Genomic DNA, 13,900 nt, shown 5'->3' with positions numbered 1-13,900 from the left:
AATAATGGAAAGCTGCTAATATAGCTGAACTGGTAGAGGATGAAATGCTGCAACAAATTAGAAAGGCAGCAAATAATAATAGGGTCCTTGTTATGGGGGATTTTTACTATCCAGACATTCAATGGGACATAGAATCTTCTGGTTGTGTTAAAAGCTACGATTTCTGAACAACAGATCAGGACAATTACCTGTCTCAGCTAGTAGATGAACCAAAAAGGGAAGGTAATCTGCTGGATCTAGTTCTGTAAAATAGACCAGATACAATTTCAGATCTACAGGTCATAGAGCATTTGGGATCCAGCGACCATAGCATGGTAAGTTACAAAGTAAATTTCAATCAAACATTCAAAATTGGAAATGCCAAAACCCAGAACTTTAGGAAAGCTGATTTCAACAAATTAAGGGATGAGCTTAATCGAGTAGACTGGGACAAGGGCATGGTAACTGGGGATACCAACTGTAAATGGGGCATGTTTAAGGATATACTACAAGAATCCTGCAGAAAACTTATACCCTCTGGTAATAAAATGTCCAGGATTTAAAAAAATCATTATGGATAAATATGATTGTACAAAGTTTAATAAGACTAAAACAAAGGACATTCAAAATCTTGAATGCTGAGAATACAGAAATTGTATTTCAGGATTATAAAGATCTCAAAGAGAAATATAAATAAGAAGTCAAGCTACAAAGTTATCTACAGAGATAAATCTCGCCAACATTAAAATAAATCTAAAAATGTTTTATACATCAATGCCTAAAAGAAAAAAACAGATGGTATCTGCCCCTTAAAAGACGATAATAACAAGATCATTACAGAGGACAAAGAAAAGGCTGATCAGTGTTCACCAATGAACTGACTGTTCCAGGGTTCTTTCCACAAGGTAAAAATCAAAGTTCACAACCTGACATAACTTGTTTATCACAAGAAGAAGTACATCTACGTGTGAGCAAATTAAACATTGACAAATCCCCTGGCCCAGATGGCATTCATCCATGGATACTGAGGGAGCTGAGTTCAGTAATTGACAGACCGCTGTATCTTATATTCGTAGAATCTTTTGTAACAGGGTCGGTGCCACAGGATTGGAGGATGGTTGACGTGGAACTGATATATAAGAAAGGTAAGAAGGTGGATCCAGGCAACTAATATTTGGCAAGTCTGACATCAGCAATGAGTGACATTTGTGAGGGCATTATAAGAGATGACCTGCAGAAATATATTGTAGATAATAATATAATAACTGACAACCAGCGCGGATTCAGGAAGAATAAGTTTTGTCTAACCAACATGTTGGGTTTCTATGAGGAGGTGAGTGCAGATCTGGATGTTGGTAATGCGGCTGATGTGATTTATCTGGACTTTATAAAGGCGTTTCATACAGTTCCACATAACAGCCTTATACTGAAGCTACAGAGGCAAGGACTGGGGGAAATTATAGGCATATGGGTAAGGAATTAGCTAAATGACAGGAAACAAAGTCGTCATAAATGGTATGTTCTCTAAATGGGATATAGTCAGCAGTGGGGACCGCAGGGATCTGTACTGGGAGCAGTGGAGACAGCAGGGACCTGTACTGGGAGCAGTGGGGACAGCAGGGATCTGTACTGGGAGCAGTGGAGACCGCAAGGATCTGTACTGGGAGCAGTGGAGACAGCAGGGATCTGTACTGGGAGCAGTGGAGACAGCAGGGATCTGTACTGGGAGCAGTGGGGACAGCAGGGATCTGTACTGGGAGCAGTGGACACCGCACGGATCTGTACTGGGAGCATTGGAGACCGCAAGGATCTGTACTGGGAGCAGTGGGGACCGTAGGGATCTGTACCTGGAGCAGTGGGGACAGCAGGGATCTGTACTGGGAGCAGTGGAGACCACAAGGATCTGTACTGGGAGCAGTGGGGACAGCAGGGATCTGTACTGGGAGCAGTGGGGACAGCAGGGATCTGTACTGGGAGCAGTGGAGACCGCAGGGATCTGTACTGGGAGCAGTGGAGACCGCAGGGATCTGTTCTGTGACCGATTCTTTTTAACCTCTTTATTAATGACCTTGTGGATGGATTGAGAATAAAGTGTCCATCTGGTTCTTATTCTTATTCTTTGCTGATGACACCAAACTATGCAGGATACTAATACCTGACCCTGACATTACAATATTACAGAACAATCTGAATAACATGACTGAATGGGCAAACACACAGCAAATGAGGTTTAATGTGGATAAATATAGAGTAATGCACCTAGGAAGGAGTAATCCTATAGCTGCTGTGAGGCAGTGACCAGTGTGACACGCAAGGGTCGCTATGTGTTCCCCCAGGATGCGCACGGAGGTGTTTTGAGGCCGTGGGAGTGCACTGCAGTCACAGGCATATCTGTGATTGCAATGCAGAATAAAAGTGAGTGTTGGTCTTGGGCAAGCTATTTGTCCAAGGCAGATTTAAGAAAACCTGCTCTGGGCTTTTATTTTTTAAACGGACTACAGGATGGTAATAGTGCGGTCCATTTCCTTCCCGGCCAGATTTTCCAATTGGCCTATGGCCACAGGTTCCTTATAAAGACCCCTGAAGCAGAGGGTTGAGTGTGTCAGTTTGGTTTTGCAAGTGTGGAGAGCAGAAGGCTCTGTAGAGCTCCACCCATGTGAGGCAACACAGGCAAGTGGAGCTGAAAGGCCTGGCATCCACAGCTTACATGGCGGTGCAGTCGCCCATGGCAACCGGTCTTGTAGGTGGACTGGCGTGTTTCCCAGCTGCAATCCAGAGGATATGGTTCCCGGCTGAAATCCATAGGATAATTATGTGCTATGAGTTGGACACTAAAACACATTTTTCTTTGAACTTTGCTGGGTCACTGCTTCATCACTGCACAGTGTGGATAATGCTGCACTACACTGCATATACATTAGATGGGAGAATAGGACCACAGAACCAGAGAAGGAAGGGGGATTATGTTTACAAGTAAGTTGAGCAGCAGCACTCAATGTCAGGCAGCAGCCGCAAAAGCAGACAAAATTTTAGGATGTATAAAAAGAGATAAAATCCCACAATCCCAACATATTGTTACCCATTTATAAATCACTGGTGAGGCAAACATCTAGAATATGGGATTTAGTTTTTGGGTCCACATTTTAAAAAGGGTATTCAGAAGTTAGTCAGTTCAAAGGCAACAACTAGATTATTACAAGGGATGGAGGCCTCTCATATATTACACGGGATGGAGGGCTCTCCTATATTAGGCCTCTTTCACATGTCAGTGTCTCCGGTACGGGTACTGACAGTTTTCTCACGTACCGGAGACACTGACACACGTAGACCCATTCAAATGACACATGTCTCCGTGTTTTCACGGACCGTGTGTCCGTGTTGAAAATACGGAGACATGTCCGTTTTTCGCCGGCAGCACGTACCGCAATACGTCCCGCACACGTGCACACGGAAAACAGTGTGCACTCTCCTCCGTGTGCACATACCGCCCGCAGGAGAGACAGCGCTACAGTAAGGGCGCCGCACTTGCATCCTGTGTAAGGCCTCTTTCACACGTCCAGATAATTCCAGTACCGGAGAAATCGGTATCGGAATTATCCGTGTCCGTGTGTCCGTGTGCTCACGTAGCACATCAGTGTGGCACATGTGCAGCAGCCGTGTGCCTCCCGTGTGCCGACTGAGGACCACACGGACTGTGCAGGAGACAGCGCTACAGTAAGCGCTGTCCCCCCTGTGTGGTGCTGAAGCCAGAATTCATTCCTTCTTCCCAGCAGCGTTCGCTGGAGAGAAGGAATGAAAAATGTTTTTTTTTCTTTTCCCTTAAAAATAAAGTTTGTGGCTCCCCTCCCGCCTCCCATCTCCCATGCGCCCCCCCCCCGCTCCTGCGATGTCTCCTCTCAGCGCCAGCAACAGGTCCTGTGTGAGCGGTCACGTGGTACCGCTCATTACAGTGAGGAATATGTGCAGGAGCTGGGTGAGTATTTCCTGGCAAGCGGGGGGGGGGGGGGGGGGGGGAGGGGAGGGGAAGGGGGGCGCATGGGAGGCGGGAGGGGAGCCACAAACTTTATTTTTATGGGAAAAGAAAAAAAAGATTTTTCATTCCTTCTCTCCAGCGAACGCTGCTGGGAAGAAGGAATGAATTCTGGATTCAGCACCCAAAGCAGGGGACAGCGCTTACTGTAGCTCTGTCTCCTGCACAGTCCGTGTGGTCCTCAGTCGGCACACGGGAGGCACACGGCTGCTGCACGTGTGCCACACTGATGTGCTACGTGAGCACACGGACACACGGACATGGATAATTCCGGTACCGATTTCTCCGGTACTGGAATTATCTGGACGTGTGAAAGAGGCCTTACACAGGATGCAAGTGCGGCGCCCCAGGGTCCTGGTCATCGCAGTGGTATTGCTTTCCTCTCGGGAAGAGTGATGCTACGTCTGGAGGCAATGAAGGATAACTGCATCCAGGTATCACAAACATGCAACACAGTTTACACTCAAGGCCACCAGGGGGAGCTTCTGCTCCTATTTATTAGGTCACTCCCCATATATATATAACTGGTAGCCTGTAGGGAAAGTTAGTCAGTTCCTGGCAGAGCTCCAGACAGGAGTTCTGTTAGTGAGTGACAGTAGTCTGAGTTGGACAGAAGGTTAAAGGAGCTGTGCATGCCCTCAGAGCTGCAGCTCCCAGAAAGAGACATTGAAGGCAGAATTGTATTGCAGCGAGCGTGTAAGGAGAGGAAGCAAAGGAGAGGATACCAGAGGGGGACCAGCCCTGCACAGGCTGCCTCCTTCTGAGGTGCAGGATCCCAGTAGCCGGAACACCGAGGGAGTAAGGACCTTTATGCTTTACTTCAGAGACCGGCAGGACAGCTAATTGCAAGTTACCCGTCCGCCCTACACCCAGGAGGCACGGTGACACCTACCGAGCTGGGTTATCTAAGAGACCCTATAAACAGGCTCAAGTCACCAGTCATACGGGTTTTGTCCTATCCTATATGGGGGACAGAGAGAACGAAACATCACATCTGTGAGACCCTAATGTAAAGCCATAGGCAGTAAGGGACTACACCACTGCAGCGCAAGGGAAGGCTACTGATTTCCACCTGGACAAGGGAACTCTAGACTTGCCTCCAAACCGGCCGGACTCTGCCTGCCCTGTGATCTAGTACCCTGGACTGTGGATGCTGAAGTCTTCAGTAAAAAATAAAGAGACTGCAACCTTGTGTCCTCGTTCTTCTCCGCGCCTCTCACCATCCACCATCTACACACCGGGAAGCCCTGGGGACACACTTCACCTGTGGGAAGGTATACCATCTAGCTGCCATAACATCACCCCAGCGGACCCCTTAAAGCAGCGTTGGTCACCCTGACTGAATACCACAGGTGGCGTCACGAACATAAATTTTATCCCTTTAAAGACCTTTCCCTTTTAAACGGACGTCCCAGGGCCACGGACTGGGTCAGCCACTGTAGCACCCCCCTGTGAACCGAAGGACCCTGTACCGAGTACCCCACAGCTCCAGAAGCCTCTCCTATATTACACAGGATGTAGGCCTCTACTATATTACACAGGATGGAGGCTTCTCCTATATTACAAAGGATGGAGGCCTCTCCTATATTACAAAGGATGGAGGCCAGGCCTCTCATATTACACAGGATGGTGGCCTCTCGTATGATGAAAAGTTGGTCTTGTTTAGCTTAGAAAAAAGAAACCTCAGGGGAGATCTCATTTACATTTATAAATATATGTGTGGTCAGAATAGAGGACGGTACGTGACCCAAACGGCACTCATTATGAGTGGGGTAAAGGAGATTCCGGCAGCTAAATAGGAAAGGGTTCTTTACAGTTAGAGCCGTCAGACTGTGGAGTGCCGACCACAAGAGGCAGTAATGGCCGACTTTATAATAGCCTCTATACAAGGGCTGGAAGATTCCCTCAGTACATGGAACATTGGGGTTCCAGATAATTAGTGACAAAATGTATAACTGGTGGAGAAAGGTAGAACTTGATGGATGAAAAGAAAATAGATAGTCTACCAACCAAATAGAGAGTGTGTACAGCAAGGAAACTTTGTAAGCTAGTGTAAAGCATGACCTTTAATATTACTAAAAAGTCTCAAAGACCCTAATTATACCAACATGAATACCAAAATAATGAGCACAGACAATTCACATAGTAATCGGAGGCTCCTGCAGAGCGCTGCAAATCAATATAGCATGGTGGGACCTTTATCAAATATATGTATACACCACCCGAAAAAAATATACCGTTAGGCACTTTTGACAATTGTCTTGCAATCTGCACGTGACATCATCAGCTTTTGGCATAAAAAAACAATCAATTCAAATCTTATTGCCCAGATATATAAAAGGAACAGTCTCACCCGAACATAGTTCCTTCCTTCACAAGAGGGGGGGGGGGGGGGCGATGGGCCCAAACACATCCACATTCATAGGGGGGGCCACCAAACATCCGTACAATACCCCATTAGTTGGATTTATGCCCGACCATATTCACACCATCCCTCATTATATCTCCCAACACGTTTCTCTAGGCTTTGATCATCAGGGGAGAAGGCGACTGAGTGAAGACTAGGTGTGTGACACACACCAACGTGAGTCCGCCCCTTCCCTTTATCTATTATCTATCTATTATCTATTTATCATCTATTAGTTATCTATCTATTATCTATATCTATCTATCTATTATCTATCTATCTATCAATCATCTATTATCTATCTATTATCTATCTATCTATTATATATCTATCTATTATATATCTATCTATTATCTATCTCTCTATCTATTATCTATCATCTATCTATCTATCTATTATCTATCTATCTATCTATCTATCTATCTATTATCTATCTATTTATTATCTACCTATCATCTATCTATCTATTATCTATCTCTCTATTATCTATCATCTATCTATCTATCTATCTATCTATCTATCTATCTATCTATCTATCTATCTATCTATCATCTATCTATCATCTATCTATTTATCTATCTATTATATATCTATTATCTATCTCTCTATCTATCTATCTATCTATCTATCTATCTATCATCTATCTATCCATTATCTGTCTATTATCTAGCTATTATCTATCTATTATCTGTCTATTATCTATCCATCTATCATCTATCTATCTATTATCTATTATCTATCATCTAGCTATCTGTTATCTATATATCTATTATCTATCTATTATCTTTCTAATATATATCTATCTAATATCTATCTATCGCTTATCTATCATCTATCTATCTAGCTATCATATATCTGTATTATCTATCTATTATCTATCTATCATCTATAATCTATCTATTATCTATCATATATTATTTATCTATCATCTATCATATATCTATCTATTATCTATCATATATCTATCTACCTATCATCTATTATCTATCAATCTACCTATCATCTATATTATCTATCTATCTATCCAGCCATCCATCCAATCTAGAGCTCTCTCTATATATATATACAAACACGTGGTCAAAATTGTTGGTGCCCCTCGTTTAATGACAGAAAACCCTACAGTGGTCACAGAAATTACTTGAATCTGACAAAAGTAATCTATCTATATAATTGTCTAAGGGGTACTTCCGTCTGTTTGTCTGTCTGTCTGTTGCGGAAATCCCGCGTCGCTGATTGGTCGCAGCCATCCGGCCATGACTAATCAGCGGCAGGCTTAGTCCGGCCGTGAATTGGCCACTCCCTACTCTCCTCCAGTCAGTGCCCCCTCCATACTCCCCTCCAGTCAGCGCCAGTGTGTCGCCCCATCCTAGACCAAATTTTTACTATTGATGCAGCCTATGCAGCATCATTAGTAAAAAAATATAATGTTAAAAATAATAAAATAAAAATTGTGCTATTCTCACCTTCCGACGTCCACCGCTGCACGCGATGCTGCCGCCAGCTTCCGTTCCCAGACATGCCTTGCGAAATTACCCAGATGACTTAGCGGTCTCGCGAGACTGCTAAGTCATCTGGGTAATTTTACAATGCATCACTGGGAATGGAAGCTGGCGGCAGCATCGCGCACATCAGGATAGCTTCCGTAGAGGACGAAGGGTGAGTATATAATTATATTTTAAATTTTTTTTAACAGGGATATGGTGCCCACACTGCTATATACTACGTGGGCTGTGTTATATACTGCGTGGGCTGTGTTATATACTGCGTGGGTCGTGTTATATAATACGTGGCTTTGCTATATACTACGTGGGCTGTGTTATATATTACGTGGGCTGTGTTATATACTGCGTGGGCTGTGTTATATATTACGTGGGCTGTGCTATATATTACGTGGGCTGTGTTATATACTGCTTGGCTGCTATATACTACGTGGGCAGTGTTATATACTGCATGGCCTGTATTATATACTACGTGGGCTGTGTTATATACTACGTGGGCTGTGCTATATATTACGTGGGCTGTGTTATATACTGCTTGGCTGCTATATACTACATGGGCAGTGTTATATACTGCGTGGGCTGTGTTATATACTATGTGGCCTGTATTATATACTGTGTGGGCTGTGCTATATATTACGTGAGCTGTGTTATATACTAGGTGGCTGCTATATACTATGTGGCTGCTATATACTACGTGGCTGCTATATACTATGTGGCTGTGCTGTATACTATGTGGCTGTCTGTGTTACGTGGGCTGTGCTATATACTATGTGGCTGCTATATGTCATGCCGCCGCTGCCGTCGTCCTCACCGCCACTGCCGTCTTCCTCGTCCTGTCATACTTACCTGTCTTCAGCATTCCGGCATTCCTCTCCTTCCTCAGCGTCTTCTCCTCAGCGCTTGCTCCCGGTCTCTGCTGCTCGTGCACGTGCGCACGCTAGGTTCAAAGCTGCGCGTGCGCGTGTGCACTTCTAACCTCCGGCCGGCGCTCCTTATCGTCCTCTCTATGCTCCAGGAGGACTTGTACCCAGAAGTACCGTACTGTATCAGGTATTTAAACTGCTTCCTGCAGCCCCTCAGTGCCTGATGATCACTTGTGCTTACTAGTGCTCTTGGCCGCCCGAGGTCTTTGTGTGGTTTCTATCCTCTGACTTCGGCTTGTCTTTGTTTTCCGCAGTGCCTCGCCAGTTGCTGTGTTTCTACTGTACCTCGCTGTCCCTGAGTCTCCGCAGTATTCCTGTCCGTCCCCGTGCCGCTGCAATATCTAGTCTGTTCCTATTCCTCGGCAATGCCTTGCCAGTCCCTGTGCCGCTGCAATACCCACCCGGTCCCTGTGCCGCTGCTATAGCTCGCCAGTCCCTGTGTCTCTGTAGTGTTTCCGTCTGTCTATGGGTTTCTTCAGTGTTCCTGTTTAGTCCTTTTTTCCCCGTCATATCCGCCAGTTCTGTTCTTCTACAGTGTCCTCCTATCCCGTGCTCCATCCCTCCTGCTTGTCCCTGGTCTTTTCCTGTCCTGGTCCTCCAACTTCTGTGGCGATAGTCCCTTACGGGCCTGCCCCTAACTCTCCCTGTATAGGGGGCGGTCCATCTGGTCAGCTCGTCCGTGGGGGGTTCGTCATCACGGTCCAGAGGGTTTACTTTTTGTTTGGAACCGTCACACTATATACTATGTGGCTGCTATATACTACGTGGCTGTGCTATATACTACGTGGCTCTCTGTGTTATATACTACGTGGCTGTGTTATATACTACGTGGCTGTGTTATATACTACGTGGCTGTGTTATATACTACATGGCTGTGCTATATACTACGTGGCTGTGCTAAGCGCGACGTACATACATAAATACATATTCTAGAATACCCGATGCATTAGAATCGGGCCACCATCTAGTAATAAATAAAAGATCTATGAAAATGAACAAATGAAGGTCAGACATTGGTTTTCCACCATACTTCCACAGAATTAAAAAAAAAAAAAAAAACTCATGAAATCGGCCTGGACAGAAATGATGGCACCCCTGAAAATAATGTGACAAAAGGGACATGTTAAATCACGGTGTATCCACTAACAAGCATCACAGGTGTCTGCAATTTTGGAATCAGTGAGTGGCCGGTATATAGGGCTACAGATACTCACTGTGCTGTGTGGTGATGTGGTGTGTATCACACTCAACATGGACCATTCTTGACCGGCCCAGCCAGAGCCCTGACCTAAACCCAGCTGAGCATCTCTGGAGAGACCTGAAAATGGCCGTCCACCAACGTTCACCATCCAACCTGACGGAACTGGAGAGGATCTGCAAGGAAGAATGGCCGAGGATCACCGAATCCAGGGGTGAAAAACGCATTGCATCATTCCCAAGAAGACTCATGGCTGTACGAGCTCAAAAGGTGCTTCTACTCCATACTGAGCAAAGGGTCTGAATACTTATGACCATGGGATATTTCAGTTTTTCGTTTTTAATAAATTTCTACATTTCTGTTTTTTTAGTCAAGATGGGGTACAGAGTGTGTACATTAATGAGAGAAAAATTAACTTTGACGCGTTTCGAGCCACATGCGCTCTTTGTCCTTGACGAAACATTTCAAAGGATGCCTGTGCTCTCTTTTTCGTGAACACACAATTTTAATCTTTGCTTCATGTACCTTGGAAAATAATATGCACTTTTTTGGACTTAATCTGTGAGCTGGAGTTTTCTGCTTTCTTCATTTGATGTTGCACCCTGCCCAGGTGCTATCCGTGCTCCAGAAGTGTGGAATTGCAGGTGGTGAGCTGGATTTTCTTCTGTGATTCTGATTAAATTCTGTGATGGGACTCAGATCCCGGTAACTAGTCAGATTGCGATATGTGGAGTCCAGAAGGATTTTTTTCCCAAATATGGGAAAATTAGCATCTGCCTCATTGGATTTTTGCCTTCCTCTGGATAAACATGTTACTTTATAAGTTGAACTTGATGGACTTATGTCTTCTTTGAACATTAATGACTAAAACTATCCTACTGTTTGGAGGAAATCATAGTGTGGTGTCATCATGCCGTTTGTCAGGCTGTGGTGAAATCCTACTGCGTGGTGGTCTATGGGGTCACCATACTGTGTATAGGTGGTAGTGGGGCATCATACTGTGTGTGTTGGGCTGTGGAGGCTTCACTGTGTAGTTGTAACAAGGGGCATCGGGGTGGTAGTCCGGACCGAACCCACCCACTAAACACAGACTGTAGACACCCTGGCCCTTAGTACATGCAATCTGGGATGGATTCAGTCTTTCCCCCAAACAGACTTACCTTCTCTCTTCGGGCCACAGCAGTCCAGGCAATTACGAGTCCAGAGATGCAGCTGTATTCCAACAGGGAAAATGTAACTTTTTATTGAACAGAGGATGAAGGATGGACATAAAAGACAATTTTCATCACTGGATTTCTTGCTCTCGCCCTGACATTTGCTGCAGTCGTACCCACAACGGCCGCAGCAGCCGAGGATCACAGTCACCCAACCGCTGGAGCCTGGGCACCTGAGACCCCTTCAGTGAAGGCCCCTCTAAAGTCCAGAGAGCCTGTGTTGTAGTCCATTTTTAGTCCTTAGTGATCTTTAGCCCAGAGCAACAGACCTCTCCTATCAGGGGGTTTGGCAGTACCCTGACTGTCTGTACGTTTGCACTGGTCAGCGATCCCGGCATTTCTGAAGAAGCATCAGCTTCCTCTCCCCTTGTGGCCACAAGTCCAGCTTCAAACTGTGTAGTGGGGACTGTGGGGCATCATACTCTGTGTGTTGGGCTGTGGAGCTTCACACTGTGTAGTGGGGACTGTGGGGCATCATACTGTGTGTGTTGGGATGTGGAGGCTTCACACTGTGTAGTGGGGACTGTGGGGCATCATACTGTGTGTGTTGGCATGTGGAGGCTTCACACTGTGTAGTGGGGACTGTGGGGCACCATACTGTGTGTGTTGGGCTGTGGAGCTTCACACTGTGTAGTGGGGACTGTGGGGCATCATACTGTGTGTGTTAGGCTGTGGAGCTTCACACTGTGTAGTGGGGACTGTGGGGCACCATACTGTGTGTGCTGGGATGTGGAGGCTTCACACTGTGTAGTGGGGACTGTGGGGCACCATACTGTGTGTGTTGGGATGTGGAGGCTTCAGACTGTGTAGTGGGGACTGTGGGGCACCATACTGTGTGTGTTGGGCTGTGGAGCTTCACACTGTGTAGTGGGGACTGTGGGGCATCATACTGTGTGTGTTGGGCTGTGGAGCTTCACACTGTGTAGTGGGGACTGTGGGGCACCATACTGTGTGTGTTGGGATGTGGAGGCTTCACACTGTGTAGTGGGGACTGTGGGGCACCATACTGTGTGTGTTGGGCTGTGGAGCTTCCCACTGTGTAGTGGGGACTGTGGGGCATCATACTGTGTGTGTTGGGATGTGGAGGCTTCTCACTGTGTAGTGGGGACTGTGGGGAACCATACTGTGTGTGTGTTGGGATGTGGAGGCTTCACACTGTGTAGTGGGGACTGTGGGGCACCATACTGTGTGTGTTGGGCTGTGGAGCTTCACACTGTGTAGTGGGGACTGTGGGGCATCATACTGTGTGTGTTGGGATGTGGAGCTTCACACTGTGTAGTGGGGACTGTGGGGCACCATACTGTGTGTGTTGGGATGTGGAGGCTTCACACTGTGTAGTGGGGACTGTGGAGCACCATACTGTGTGTGTTGGGCTGTGGAGCTTCCCACTGTGTAGTGGGGACTGTGGGGCATCATACTGTGTGTGTGGGGCTGTGGAGCTTCAAACTGTGTAGTGGTTACCGTGTGGCACCATACTGTGTGTGTTGGGCTGTGGAGCTTCACACTGTGTAGTGGTTACCGTGGGGCACAATACTGTGTGTGTTGGGCTGTGGAGCTTCTCACTGTGTAGTGGGGACTGTGGGGCACCATACTGAGTGTGTTGGGCTGTGGAGCTTCCCACTGTGTAGTGGGGACTGTGGGGCATCATACTGTGTGTGTTGGGCTGTGGAGCTTCAAACTGTGTAGTGGTTACCGTGGGGCACAATACTGTGTGTGTTGGGCTGTGGAGGCTTCACACTGTGTAGTGGTGACTGTGGGGCATCATACTGTGTGTGTTGGGCTGAAGTGATTAGAAGATGGAGTCTTAAGGGTGGAGACTGGAGTATGGGAGGCTTAAGAAGTGACTAGAGGATGGGACCTTGACGACAAGAGACTGGAGGAAGGAGAGAGGGAGAGAGACCCCAGAATGGAAAATACAAATTCTGGGCATGTGGAGTTTGAAAAAACGGAATCCGTCGCCGGAATCCATCATTGACGGATTCCGGCGCCATAGGCTTCCATTATAGGAAAAGCCGGACAGCGCTGCATTCCTCTGTCAATTTTGTCCAGCCGCCGAACCGGCAATTTTTGCCGGATTCGCCGAAAAGTGGACGAAACTTAAGGCAAACCGGCGCTAATACAAGTCTATGAGAAAAAATGAATCCGGCGGCGTCATTCATCGGATGTTTTTTCAAAATTTGCCGGATTGCGCCTGACGGCAAAAACCTGATGTGTGAAAGGGGCCTAAGCCTCCGTCAAGTGAAATATGAGGAGGTTGTCTCATGTGGATACTTACCTGCTGGATGCGCTCAGCTGGAGGCTGCAGGATGTAAACATTGTAAGCAAATAATATCAGGTTTACACTGTGCTCGCTGCATCTATAAAACTGAACACGACGTTCCTGGATGCAGAAGTAAATATAGCAGAGTGAATCATAAATAGATAATAGATTGATAGATGACAGATGATATATAATAGATAAATAGATAATAGATAGAGAACAAAGATATATAGAAAATGAACCATTTACTTGTCCATCATGTGTTGTGCATTGAAGGGCAAGTGACTCTCTATAAAATGTTACGCACCTTATTGATAGGCGTCTTAAAGTCTCATGTGCTTTCACTGATTTACCACAAGCTGCATGGACTTTGTAAGAGATGTATCAGAT

The sequence above is a fragment of the Ranitomeya imitator genome, chromosome 1 (genome assembly GCF_032444005.1).
Source record: "Ranitomeya imitator isolate aRanImi1 chromosome 1, aRanImi1.pri, whole genome shotgun sequence".
Lineage (NCBI taxonomy): Eukaryota > Metazoa > Chordata > Amphibia > Anura > Dendrobatidae > Ranitomeya > Ranitomeya imitator.
This window is presented reverse-complemented; position numbering follows the sequence as displayed.